At 43.7% G+C, this 14,791-nt stretch overlaps 1 protein-coding gene and 1 long non-coding RNA gene across 2 annotated transcripts in view; one reads left to right on the forward strand and one right to left on the reverse strand.

The window, feature by feature from the left end:
• Positions 1–14,791, reverse strand: part of LOC307153186 (coagulation factor XIII A chain-like) — a 131,389-nt gene that overhangs the window by 53,705 nt on the left and 62,893 nt on the right. Inside the window, exon 2 of the mRNA XM_079862419.1 lies at positions 13,830–13,886. The gene's annotated coding sequence lies outside the window, so the exon portion shown is untranslated. The remainder of the gene's footprint in view (positions 1–13,829; positions 13,887–14,791) is intronic.
• LOC307154049 lies at positions 1,502–3,325 on the forward strand. Its single transcript, XR_013820262.1, has 3 exons — positions 1,502–1,673; positions 2,290–2,376; positions 2,460–3,325. It is a non-coding gene; the product is annotated as an uncharacterized lncRNA (long non-coding RNA).

Genomic DNA, 14,791 nt, shown 5'->3' on the forward strand with positions numbered 1-14,791 from the left:
CCGCGGACCACAGGTCTTTCAGGTTATAGTTCACTCTTGGCTCTGCGATGGACTGACCTGCCTGCGTCAACTCCGGGGCTGGTTCAGGAACGACCTCGGTGGGCGCCTCGGGCTCGCTGGCTGTGAGGGAGAGGTCGCTATTCCGGATCATCTAGGCCAGGTAACCCAGATAGGGCCTGCTCTCCGGGCAGAGGAGAAGCTGCAGCGTGGGTGAGTCCATCAAGTTCATCTTTGTTTGGTCGGTTATTCTGTTAAGCTTTGGCTGATGAAGCAGACAGACGAAGCTTGATTCCAAAAATATAACAAAGCTTTAATGTACACAGGCAGGTAAACAGGACGCAACAGCGTGTAATACATACACACGAGCAATAACCGACAAGGGACTGAACTAAACGAGGAGAATATAGACACAGGGTAATCGAGGGAACTAACTAGACACAGGTGGATGAAGGTTAACTAATAAGGGACTAACAAGAACAGGTGTAGACAAGACAAGACAAGACAGAACATAATTGTGACAGTATTGGTCAAAATTATCGATTTTCTTTTATGCCAAATATCAATAGGATTTTAAGTAAAGATCATGTTCCATGATCTCACAAACATAAATGGACAACTTTAAATTTTAAACTTTTGATTTTTTTGCACCCTTAGATTTCAGATGTTCAAATAGTATACCTCGCAACAATATTGTCCTATCCTAACAAACCATACATCAATGAAAAGCTTGGGTATAAATCTTTATGATGTATAAATCTCAATTTTAAAAAATTGACCCTTGTGACTGGTTTTGGGGTCTAGGGTCACATATTTAAACGTCTTTACCTTGAAAAAAAATCTTCATGCCTTAAAATAGCTTGAATGTATTTCTAAAACCCTTTCTTCATTTAGTATACCCGGTTCTATGAATATGCAACTGAGCCCCGCCTCCACTCACTCACAGCAGCTCAGAGATCCACTCATTGACGATCACACGTTGATTGTTTTTGAGACTGTCTTTGGTTCACTGTAGTTTTAAGAAGAAAATACTCGGCAATGGTGTTGACTTGTGAATTTGCACATGGTTTGCTCAAGGGAAAAAAGCATACATTGACTACAATGTAATCAGTTATTAATATTTTATTGGTTCTCCCGAGTTTTTGATTACAACAGCCATTCTCCTGCTGGGCTTCATAGGAAGACCTGCATGACTTGCAGACATATACAATCCCCAAAACATTTACGTTTCCCATGCCATGCTTAATGGTGCCACGCATGCATTTGGAATTAAAACACTCCAGTTGTCTCAAAATATACAAATAATTCCCCAAAAATTACAATAAAAAAACAAATATTATATCCAGTTGGATTTCAGGAAGTGTCTATGAGATCATGTCAATAAAACCTTGTTAGTGAATACGGGGAAGTGAAACTTGTGACATGCTGACATTATCATTTGACACAAATGAGAAGTTAAGTTGCCTCGTTCCGCATATTTCACCTAAAATTCATTGGAAGTTAGTCAGATTCTGGGTCTAACTGAAAGGCTATGAAGTTACGTCTGTGTGATAATATGTTGTTGGTTCTGATTCTGAGTATTGTTCAGATGAATTGGGTTTACTCTCAGGATCACGAATGGCCTCTTCACACAGTGTGCAACTCAAACAGACTCACGGTGACCTACAGAAGCTGCGGTGAGATCAGTGTCACACACACTGTCAGTGAGAAATTTTTAACAGAAATTTATACTTTTATTCAGCATGGATGCATTAAATTACACTAAAGTAATGTTACAAATGATTTCTGTTTCAAATAAATGCCGTGCTTTTGAACTACATTGGTCAAAATAACTCTGAAAAGGGTATCACGGTTTTCACAGAAATATAAACTGTTTTCGACATTGATAATAATCATAAATGTTTCTTGAGCAGCAAATCATCATATATAAAGGATCATGTGACACTGAAGAGTAATGATGCTAAAAATTCAGCTTTGACCACAGGAATAAATTACATTTTACAGTATAATCACATAGAAAACAGCTAGTTTAAATTGTAATAATATTTCACATTTTTACTGTATTTAATGTATTTTTGATCAATGAAATGCAGCCTTGGTGATAATAAATCTTACCGACCCCAAACTTTTGAAAATGGTGTATAAATTCATATGCACATTTCTGAATGTATTGTTTGATTGAGAGATGTCAATCTTTTACATCAACTAATGATTTCTTACATTCAATTCAAACCCCTCAGTTTATCTTAAAATGTATTTCAAATTGCCTTTTTTTCTATTTCATTGTCTCAGACCCTTTACAGGATGTAGGATTCACTTTCCTGCCTTGCCCTAACAGTTTGACTGATCCTATGACAATCAGATTGGCCCTTATTCTGAGTAAGATTTTCATCTGTATTAATATTATAATTTCAGATTAATGAAATCAACCCTTGAAGCAGTAACTGTGTGTTCTCTTACAGGGCAGTCCATCGAAGAGCTTTATTCATCAGTTGAGCTGCTGCTAAAAGATATCCATGTATTCAGTCGGGACAAACCCCTCTGTCTTCCTCATTTCCCACGGTTCACTTTTTGTGGAAGCAGGAGAGGAGGTGAACACAGGAAAGTTTTGGTTGTGTTTGTCATTTTTATGATATGTATGTTGAATGTAATATGAAATTATTAGGAAAAATGTATTTAATTTAATTTCTCCAGAACTCATCACCATAGAATCATCATTTAATTCTAAAGTAGACCTTCCTCTAAAGGTTTGGCTTTTACATTCCATTTAAACATCTATGCTTTTATTTATTGTGAGCATGGAACTGAAATAATTAGAGGACCTGTTCTTCAGAGTGTCTGTAGTGTATTCTCACATTATGTTGAACTCAGACGTTATATTGCATTTCAGCAAAGGTGTTTAATCAAAGTTAATTGTGTTGTTCCTCTTTGGGATATTCATCATGCATTCAGGATTTTTGCTGCTTTCAGATGATTTCATAATTTTGTTTCACCCTTGTTAGACCTTTAATCTTAAATAAAACTTTGTTTTGTGAATATTGCAGTGCTTTAATGTAATGCTTTAACCATGCACATCATTATAATTCATGTTTCATGAATTTAGAATAACTTCCCCTCCCTCTTGCAGCATCTCTTCTCTTCCGTGATGACGAGGGCGGGGCAAGCTGTCACTCACATGAGATCAGCCAATAGCAAACCACAACCATCCAATCAATTCCCCACAGACAAAATCAAGTCTTGAACAAGTCATTTGTTTCTGTTCCAGTAGCGTTTCACTCAAATGCACGTCAGGGTACGCAAGGAAATACTATCGCATTTTTTTTATGCCAACAAAAAAAGAATAAGAAAAAAAGGTTTAGACTATATTACATGTTGAAAGCTATGATCTGAACAAAGAGTGAAAAAAAACCCCAACCATTTCAATATTTTTTGTGAAAATATTTGTCATTAATTGTGACTCTGCCAGTTCTCTTACTAGAGTACTCTCGTGTTGAGTAAGCTAGCTTACGCTACAGGAAAATCCCTTTTCTCGAGAATACTGAAGCCAAAAAATTATCCTTAATTTTTGCATTAATTTAAAACGCATTGCTGCACAAGCAGACCTAGGCGAAGCAGCTCGCACGCCTATTGGTTGCTCTGCAGCAACTGCTGCAACCTATCAAGGGACTGCTCGTGACGTAAGCACCAATGAGGGCGTGGGCGTCCGTGCACGTCACGTCCCGCCAGAATGGCCGTGACTATGTCTATATAAGCTGAGTCCAGATAGGTTGTTCTTTGATTTTTCATCTCTTCAGCGAAGTGTTCACATCACATCGTTGTTCTCTGGAGAAGCCTGCGCCGTCGACGAGCCTTTTCAGCGGGACGAGCCATCTGCTTTGCAGACAGAAGCCGGCAATCTTCTCGCTGCTTCAGCTGCCGTTCCTGTTGCGCTATCCGGCGCCCATATCCTTTCTCTATTGCATTGTGTGTTTTCGCCCCGCGACACACGCCATCTAAAAGAGCAGAGTCGTTTCAAATGCCTCTTTTCTCCAAGCTGCCCGAGGAACCCGCGCCCAGCAGGCTGGATGGCTGTTTCCTGCTCGGGCAACGCTCGACGCCTCACACGAGGCCCGCTCCCTTCCTGCCGGAACCCCACGAGGAGCTATCTAAAAGCTGGAGGGTGCCATTTTCTGCCAGGCTGCGGCCTACTGTCTCTGCGACGCTCTCTCACGTTGACGGCGCGAAAGACAAGGGTTACCTCTCCATTCCTCTGGTCGAGGAACCGGTAGCCGCACACCTGTGTCCCCGCCTTCCGCTGGATGGCAGTCCAAACCCTCGCTGCCCTCGAAAGCCTGCAGGACGACTTCGGCTCTGATCGGTCGCGCCTATGCCGCCGCCGGTCAAGCCGCTTCAGCGCTTCACTCCATGGCTGTGCTCCAGGTTTATCAGGCCAACCTTCTCCGCACCATGGACGAGGCGGGCCCGAACCCTGAGAGTTTCACGGACCTTAGAAGCGCTGCAGACCTTGCTCTACGAGCCACCAAGTCCGCTGCACAGGCCATCGGGAGAAGTATGGCGTCTCTCACCGTCACCGAGAGACACTTGTGGTTAAACTTGTCCGACATGAAAGAGTCCGACAGAGCCACTTTCCTCGACGCGCCTGTGTCTCCATCCGGTCTTTTCGGCCCAGCAGTCAAAGGCTTCGCGGAGCGGTATTCAGAAGTGCAGAAAACTTTGCAAGCCATGTGGCACTTCATTCCGAAACGCTCTAATTCCGCGACGGGTCGCTCAAAAAAGCAGCCGCCTAACCGGAACACAGCGCCACCGCCGCCAGCTTCACAGCGCCGTCAGCCGAGAGAGTCTCAGCGCTCGCTCTCTTCAAGCCGCCACAGGCCGCCTCCCCCCCGGGGACCCAGGCCCAAGATAGCGCTGAAACCTGAGCCCTCAAAGTCTTCCTGACCACACTAGGAAGACGAAGATGGTCGAGTCTCGTCGCGGCCGGACCGCCATCAAAGACAGCACGCTTTGCTCTCTCAGTTCCCTTCAACAGAGGCGACTGGAGAAGTGTATTTTACAGCCAACGAGCCCGTTACACAACCCACTCGCCTGTACCCCAAGACCGTTTTCACGGCCACCCAGATAAATCTCAAAAAGAGCATTATATCTGTCTGTCCGGCTCACGCCGAAGGTGTTATAAATGTAGGAAATGTGCCCACTCCCCAGTGCTCACCCCTACACATAAGCACGGCCCGTTCAGTGTTACACACTCATTCACGCCCCGCATCATTAAAACCGGCTCACGCCGCGTGTGTTTTAAATGTAGCAAATGTGCCCACTGTACAGTGCTCACCCCTACTCACAAACACGGGTCGCTCTGTGACACACACTCACTCAGAGCCCCCGTCAATAAACACAAAATGTGTTCTGTGTGTAGAGAGCGCGCGCCCACTAGCAAACACTGTATGCTATGTTCCGAATACCATTCTCCCTCTAGCTTTAAGCATAAAAGCATGGGAAATGATCCCGGGCGTGTCAGGTTGGGTACTGAACACTATAAAGCAAGGCTATTTGCTGCAGTTCGCTCGCAGACCCCCACGCTTTCGAGCCAGGGTCGAAACCACGGTGAAAGACGAAGTAGCACATCTACTTCGTACCGAGATTGTGAAACTGCTGAAAAAAGGGGCTATAGAAACCGTCCCTCTGATACAGAGCGAGTCAGGTTTCTACAGCAGATATTTCCTCGTCCCCAAAAAGGATGGCGGTCTCAGACCCATCCTAGATCTCAGGCGTCTGAACAAAGCCCTCATGCAGAGATCGTTCAAAATGCTCACAACCAGACAAATTCTTGTGCAAATTCGCCCGAGAGGCTGGTTTATCTCAGTGGATCTGAAGGATGCCTATTTTCAGATTCAAATAACGCCCCATCACAGGCCTTTCTTGCGATTCGCCTTCGAGGGCCAGAGCTATCAGTACACCGTCCTGCCGTTCGGTCTATCTTTGGCACTTTATACATTCACGAAGTGCAAGGCTCGCTCCCCTGAGACAACGCGGGATGCGAATATTGAACTATTTGGACGACTGGCTAATTCTAACGCAGTCAGAGGCAGAGCTGATAGCCCACAAAGCTTTATTACTCAGCCACTTACAGGATTTAGGTCTCCAAATCAACTGGACCAAGAGCTCACTGTCTCCCAGCCTGAAAATGTCCTTTCTGGGGACATATTTAGACTCTGTGTCAATGACAGCGCGGCTGACGTCACAGCGCGCGCTGAGAATACAACGCTCTGCAGTGTCTTTCAAGGTCGGCAGCATCTTTCCTCTCAAAAGTTTTCAGAGGATGCTGGGTCTTATGGCTTCGGCCTCGGCAGTGCTTCGACTGGGCTTGCTGTACATGCGCCCTCTCCAGCACTGGCTGAAAACGCGGGTCCCGCTTCGAGCATGGACCTCCGGCCGTACTCGCCTCAGGGTGACTCAGAACTGTGTTACAGCACTGGAGCCCTGGAAGGTGGCAGACTGGTATCAGTCAGGCGTGGATCTGGGAACGGTCTCGAAACGAAAAGTAATCTCGACAGACGCCTCCAACTCAGGTTGGGGCGCCCTCTACGAGGGCAGGCCAGTTTTTGGCCTGTGGGCAGCCCAGGAAGGGCGCTTACACATAAACTGTCTGGAGATGAAAGCGGTCGAGAACGCCTTGGGACATTTTCTCCCCTTCTTAAAGGGCCACAATGTCTTAGTCCGCACAGACAACATGGCGGTGGTGTCTTAGATAAACCGCCAGGGCGGTCTCAGATCACGGAGTCTCCACACACTGGCAGAACGCCTCCTCGTGTGGTCCCAGCACAATCTGCGTTCGCTAATAGCAGCGCATGTGCCAGGCTGTCGGAATGTGGGTCCGGACATGCTGTCCAGAGACAATGTTCCCCCGGGGGAATGGTCCCTGCACTCCCAGGTAGTCCAGTTACTATGGGACACCTTCGGCAAAGCAGAAATCGATCTCTTTGCGTCGTTAGAGAACGCGCACTGCCCAACATTTTTCACGAAAGACAGGGACGCGCTGGCCCAGCCGCCCGCTCTATGCGTTTCCCCCGATCGCGCTGTTACCACAGGTAATCAAGCGAATCAGGGAGAACAAATGCTCTGTGCTCCTCGTGGCGCCGCCAAGTTTGGTTCCCAGAGCTGATGCAGCTAGTGAGCACGACCCCATGGCCGATTCCAGTGAGGAAGGATCTCCTCTCCCAGGCCAGGGGCGCGATTTGGCACCCGCGCCCCGACTTATGGGCCCTGCATGTGGCTCTCACCTCAGTTAAGCGAGTGGGTGACCTCCACGCGCTCTCTGTGAGCGCTACGTGCATTGAGTTTGGGCCTAACGACTCCAAAGTCATTCTCAAACCAAGACACGGTTATGTCCCCAAAGTGCTTTCCACTCCGTTCAGAGCACAAGTCATTTCACTGTCAGCTCTCCCAAGATCTGAAAGTGAGGGCGATGTGAACCTTCTCTGCCCGGTCAGGGCATTAAGAATATATGTTGAACGGTCTGCTACTGTCAGGCAGTCAGAACAGCTGTTTGTTTCTTTTGGTGGCCGCACTAAGGGGCTAGCCACGTCGAAACAGAGCCTCTCCAGGTGGATAGTTGACGCTATCGCTCTAGCTTATAAGTCTAAGGGCCTTCGCTGTCCTCTTCGCTGTCCTCTGTCCGCATGGCCTCTTCATGGGCATGGTCCAGCAGAGTTTCACTCCAGGATATTTGTATGGCGGCAGGCTGGGCCTGTCCATCTACATTTATGAGGTTTTACAACCTGGAAGTTCCTGCCTTACAGGCTAAGCTGTTGTCAGTCTAAATGTAATACATACTGCTCTGCTCGACCCAGATCTGTGCAGACTGTATATGATGAGCGTGCTGCCAGCACGAAAACTAGATCGACAGATCAGGTTGACTTAGGTCCTTCCTGACTGTAATTCTACACTCACATCTGTCCCTCCGGCCCAGATGTCTACTGACTGACAAAAAAGTTATTAAATCATTCTTTTATGAGGTTCAGGCCAACTGATGTCGATCCTGACTGTTATACTGTGCTAAGCACCCATTCCTTCAACTCAGGGATGGTTATGTTATATTCTTAGGCCCACGTTCCGTTGGCCTAGATATTACCCACTATTATGTGTACCCCGGGCATATGCCCTTGGGAATATATGTGTGGACGACACTAGCACGCACGGCGTTTTACATTTACAAACCAAAGAACAACCTATCTGGACTCAGCTTATATAGACATAGTCACGCCCATTCTGGCGGGACGTGCACAGGCGCCTGCGCCCTCATTGGTGCTTACGTCACGAGCAGTCCCTCGATATGTTGCTGCAGAGCAACCAATAGGCGCGCGAGCTGCTTCGCCTAGGTCTGCTTGTGCAGCAATGCGTTTTAAATTAATGCAAAAATTAAGGATAATTTTTTGGCTTCAGTATTCTCGAGAAAAGGGATTTTCCCGTAGCGTAAGCTAGCTTATGCAACACTCGTTCCCTCATCTAGAGAGAACCGAGGTTACGTTAGTAACCGAGAGCGTATTGCCTTGAATAAAACTTATTAATAGCCTATGTGTGTAACGTGCTTGGTTGTAGCAATGACTCATTCGATGAAGAAAAGTACAGGAACACACTTTAATGGAAATCATCACAGTAAACATGTAGAAAACAACCAAACATCTCTGAACACTAAGAGTAGGCCTATTTAAACACGGGGACTAATGGGATAATTAACGAGACAACAGGTGGAAATAATGAACTAATCAGAACACAGCAAAACTAGGTCACAGGGGAAACACAAATGAACTCAAGATGATCAAACATGTTAGGTTCTGCTTCTGTTTTAACATCACTATTTACTCATTTTACTTCTAGAGAAGATTTGATGTGTGAAATATTTTCATTATTATGGCGAATACAAAGGAAAGGAGTAGTAGTTGGTTTCTGCTGGGTGCCAGCACATGTAGGAGAAGCTGGTAATGAATCTGCTGACGAATTAGCAAAAAATGCTTTAAAAAGGGTAGAAATAGATTTTAATGTTCCATTAAGTAAAAGTGAAAATAAATCTATTATTAAGGAAAATATTATTAAAGAGTGGCAGGAAAAATGGAATACAGATAATGAGGGACAGCATTTATATAATATTGAAAAAAATGGTAGATACTAAGAAAAGTAGAAATGGTAGAAATAGAAAAGAAGAGGTCATAATGACTAGGATGAGACTTAGACACTCAAGTCTGAACGCATCGCTCTTTATAATTGGAGTTCATGAGACTGGTTTATGTGAGAATTGTGGGGAGAAAGAAACAGTGGAGCATGTGATATATGATTGTAAAAGGTATGATGAGGAAAGAAAGGAATTGATATCATATTTAAACGAAAGAGGGAAGGTTAATAAGGATTTGGCATATTTGTTAGGTTATGATTTTAATAGAGATAGAGTAGGATACAGTCAAGTCAAGTCATCTTCATTTATATAGCGCTTTTAACAATGTAGATTGTTTCAAAGCAGCTTTACAGAGATAAACGTATAATTTATGGTAACAGAGATTGTTTTGGCTTTATAGTGGTTCTTTAATAAAGTTATTTTCCAGCTAAAGTTAGTTTTGATTGATTCGCTTCCGTCGCAACGATCATTTGTTATTAAATTAGGGGCCGCTAGGACGACACCATTCTCTCTACACAGACTTTAAATGCGAACCTGTGATAAACGCTGATGGCGTTCACATGCGCATTAAGAATTGGTTCTATAGTTATGTGCGTTTGAATATATGTGCGCAGGTTTGGAATTCCCTACAGACCAAGTCTAAACAAAGTACTGGTCTTTCCTTATAAATTTTGATACAGAATTGTATATTATTTTATCACTTCGGGGTAGGTACGCGAAACGAAATTCCCGAAAATGCTTTATCTGTAGAGTGGTAAAGGGATCCTCCATAGGGAGAGACTAGTTGGCACTTCAGCACTGCGATGTCATCGGTCCAGGCAAAGGTCCCTCGTCAGATCTGGATACGGCCTGGATCCGGCAGGCTGCGGGAAAACCTTGGGATAAACAAAGACACCAAAATTAGCGTAGATGCCATTCTTCTTATGATGTAACGTGTACATCAGAATTTATGGGAAGTGTTCCCGGTTCCGGCTGACCTAATCTGTGCAGCCTAACATTGAATTATAGAAGTCTATAATGTGTTATGTGTATGCTAGGTCAAAGAGATGTGTCTTTAATCTAGCTTTGAACTGACAGAGTGTGTCTGCTTCCCGGACAATGGTAGGAAGGCTGTTCCAGAGTTTTGGTGCTAAGTAGGAAAAGGATCTACCGCCAGCAGTCGATTTTGATATTCTAGGTATTATTAACTGGACGGAATTTTGAGATCGCAATAGACGTGAAGGACTATAATGTGTTAAGAGCTCGCTCAAGTACTGCGGAGCTAAACCATTTAGTGCTTTGTAAGTGATCAGCAATATTTTAAAATGTATACGATGTTTAATAGGGAGCCAATGCAGTGTTGACAGAACCGGGCTAATATGGTCATAATTCCTGGTTCTGGTAAGAACTCGAGCTGCTGCGTTTTGGACTAGCTGTAGTTTGTTTATTAAGCGTGCAGGGCAACCACCCAGTAGAGCATTACAATAATCTAGCCTTGATGTCATGAACTAATTAACTAACTAAATGAACTAATTGTTCTGCATTTGTCAATGAGAGCATATGGCGTAATTTAGATATATTTTTAAGATGGAAAAATGTGGTTTTACAGATACTAGACACGTGACTTTCAAATGAAAGATTGGTATCAAAGAGCACACCCAGGTTTCTAACTGACGACGAAGACTTAACAGAGCAGCCATCAAATGTTAGACAGTATTCTAGATTATTACGTGAGGAAGTTTTTTGTCCAATAATTAGAATCTCTGTTTTTTCTGAATTAAGTAGTAGGAAATTACTAGTCATCCAATTTTTTATATCAGCTATGCATTCCGTTAATTTTGTGAGTTGGTAAGTTTCGTTAGGTTTTGAAGAAATATAGAGCTGAGTATCGTCGGCATAACAGTGAAAGCTAATTCCATGTTTCCTAATGATATCTCCTAATGGTAGCATGTACAGAGTGAACAGCAGCGGTCCTAGTACTGAGCCTTGTGGTACGCCATACTGAACTTGTGATCGATGAGACATATCTTCACTTAGCCTACTGCTACAAACTGATATCGGTCAGATAAGTATGATTTAAACCATGCTAGTGCAATTCCACTAATGCCAATATAGTTTTCTAGTCTATTTAAAAGAATGTTGTGATCGATAGTGTCAAATGCAGCACTAAGATCGAGTAACACTAATAGAGAGACACAACCACGATCGGATGATAAGAGCAAATCATTTGTGACTCTAACGAGAGCAGTCTCAGTACTATGGTACGTCTAAATCTGGACTGAAAATCCTCACAGATATCATTTCTTTCAAGAAAGGAACATAGTTGTGAGGATACTGCTTTTTCTAATATCTTTGACAGAAAAGGTAGATTCGAGATCGGCCTGTAATTGACTAATTCTGTAGGATCAAGTTGCGTTTTTTTAACAAGCGGTTTAATCATAGCCAGCTTAAAGGTTTTTGGTACGTATCCTAGAGACAAAGACGAATTAATGATATTAAGAAGAGGATCTATGACCTCTGGAAGCATCTCTTTCAGTAGCTTAGTCGGTATAGGGTCTAACATACATGTTGTCGATTTAGATGAATTAACGAGTTTGCAAAATTCTTCCTCTCCTATAGCAATAAATGAATAAAAATTTTCCTCAGGGACACTACAATGCACTCCCTGATGCGATACTGTAGTAGAAGGTTGCATAGTTATAATTTTGTCCCTGATATTATCAATCTTATAAGTGAAAAAGTTCATAAAGTCATTACTGCTGTGTTCCTTGGAAACTTCTGGGCTTGAAGCTTACAGAATACTAATAGAATACATACTGTATAATGATCGGCTGTATCACTCTGTCTCCTCTCCACCAAATAGCTGGTGAGTGGTGGACGTTCACACAACGTTGCCCTAAGGCAACAAAAAGAAAAACTGAATTTGTGAACATGCAAAATAAAAAAAACTTCATACAACCTGCCAAAAGGCTTCTCTACATCTTCATACACACACACATATTTTTTTATGTACAGTTCATGTCATTTCAAATAAGATTACTAAAGCAAATAATCTTGCCTTCTTCTCACACCATGTGCTCTTGTGACCATGTGTCAGAAAAGGACGTTCCAGCTTCAAACGGTGCATGGTAGTGACTCCCAAACCTTATTGGACTGTTCTTTGATACATTTTCAAACATTCTTATTGGTTGCAATCCTTTAAAGTAACATGTACTGAACAGGGCTTAAGAAAACTTTCCATTGCATGAGGCCAATGCTGTGCTGTAGAGGGTTAAAGGGTTAGTTCACCCAAAAATGAAAATTCTGTCAATAATTACTCACCCTTATGTTGTTCCAACCCCGTAAGACCTTCGTTCATCTTCGGAACACAAATTAAGATATTTTTGATTAAATCTGAGAGCTGGATCACTCCTCCATAGGCTTCTAAGGCATTATAACTTGCTGGCCCAGAAAATGTATTAAAGACATCGTTAATATAGTCCAAGTGACTACAGTGGCTCAATCTTAAGTTTATAAAGCGACGAGAATACTTTTTGTGCGCAAAAAAACCCCCAAAATAACGACTTTATTCCACTATTCATTTCCTTCTTTCTGGGCCTCGAGTCTTTTCACGTAGTATAACTGCGCAGCGCATCTGTTGTACGTCACACGTAGGCTCACTATTGGCCGACGCTGGTAATGTATGTGATGCATTCTCAGGGACAGGTCACCATATGGAAACCGCGTCTAGACCTGTGGAAACTCCATGTCTGGTCCCTGGAAGGGAGGACCTCCGCATGGAGGACTTAGGTGATTTACCACAAGTTGTCGTAGGCACAATCACTTCTGCAAGAGTGCCCTCTATGAGGCACGCTTACACTGGGCACTGGAAGATGGCAGCACTAGGTGGCGTTTTACTTGGGATCCCAATTTCGTCGGTACGTCGATGTACATCAGAAGTGACTGACTGAAAGGGAACGTCTCGGTTACATATGTAACCCTCGTTCCTTGAAGGAGGGAACAGAGACGTACGTCCCATCGCCACCATTGCTGGACCACCGCTGACACCGGGCTCCTGCTCGGCTCCTCAGCGAAAAACAAATGGTGCTTGCATTCGCTTCCTATTTATATCCGTATATACACTCACCTAAAGGATTATTAGGAACACCTGTTCAATTTCTCATTAATGCAATTATCTAATCAACCAATCACATGGCAGTTGCTTCAATGCATTTAGGGGTGTGGTCCTGGTCAAGACAATCTCCTGAACTCCAAACTGAATGTCAGAATGGGAAAGAAAGGTGATTTAAGCAATTTTGAGTGTGGCATGGTTGTTGGTGCCATTCGGGCCGGTCTGAATATTTCACAATCTGCTCAGTTACTGGGATTTTCACGCACAACCATTTCTAGGGTTTACAAAGAATGGTGTGAAAAGGGAAAAACATCCAGTATGCGGCAGTCCTGTGGGTGAAAATGCCTTGTTGATGCTAGAGGTCAGAGGAGAATGGGCCGACTGATTCAAGCTGATAGAAGAGCAACTTTGACTGAAATAACCACTCGTTACAACCGAGGTATGCAGCAAAGCATTTGTGAAGCCACAACACGCACAACCTTGAGGCGGATGGGCTACAACAGCAGAAGACCCCACCGGGTACCACTCATCTCCACTACAAATAGGAAAAAGAGGCTACAATTTGCACAAGCTCACCAAAATTGGACAGTTGAAGACTGGAAAAATGTTGCCTGGTCTGATGAGTCTCGATTTCTGTTGAGACATTCAGATGGTAGAGTCAGAATTTGGCGTAAACAGAATGAGAACATGGATCCATCATGCCTTGTTACCACTGTGAAGGCTGGTGATAGTGGTGTAATGGTGTGGGGGATGTTTTCTTGGCACACTTTAGGCCCCTTAATGCCAATTGGGCATCGTTTAAATGCCACGGCCTACCTGAGCATTGATTCTGACCATGTCCATCCCTTTATGACCACCATGTACCCATCCTCTGATGGCTACTTCCAGCAGGATAATGCACCATGTCACAAAGCTCGAATCATTTCAAATTGGTTTCTTGAACATGACAATGAGTTCACTGTACTAAAATGGCCCCCACAGTCACCAGATCTCAACCCAATAGAGCATCTTTGGGATGTGGTGGAACGGGAGCTTCGTGCCCGGGATGTGCATCCCACAAGTCTCCATCAACTGCAAGATGCTATCCTATCAATATGGGCCAACATTTCTAAAGAATGCTTTCAGCACCTTGTTGAATCAATGCCACGTAGAATTAAGGCAGTTCTGAAGGCGAAAGGGTGTCAAACACAGTATTAGTATGGTGTTCCTAATAATCCTTTAGGTGAGTGTATGTGGATTGGCTCCTTCTGTTAACACTCATAGATGATAGGGCTCCCTGGCACGATCCCAATTTCGTTGGTGCGTTGACGTACTTCTTCATTCCCGCCTTCAGGGAACAAGGGTTACATACATAACGGAGATGTTCTCTTTCTGTAGAGTTTGAATAAGTATATGGAATGTTTTCATTTAGCAAAGTAAACGTGTGTTTGTGAGTAATATAATAAAAGTAGTAACCTTTCCACAGATGGACAAGCAGTTATTAAAACAGAACCCATTCTTTTTCAGTTCATATTATTAACTTCAGAAATTTGCAAATA

Source organism: Squalius cephalus (assembly GCF_949319135.1).
Source record: "Squalius cephalus genome assembly, chromosome: 25".
Classification (NCBI taxonomy): domain Eukaryota; kingdom Metazoa; phylum Chordata; class Actinopteri; order Cypriniformes; family Leuciscidae; genus Squalius; species Squalius cephalus.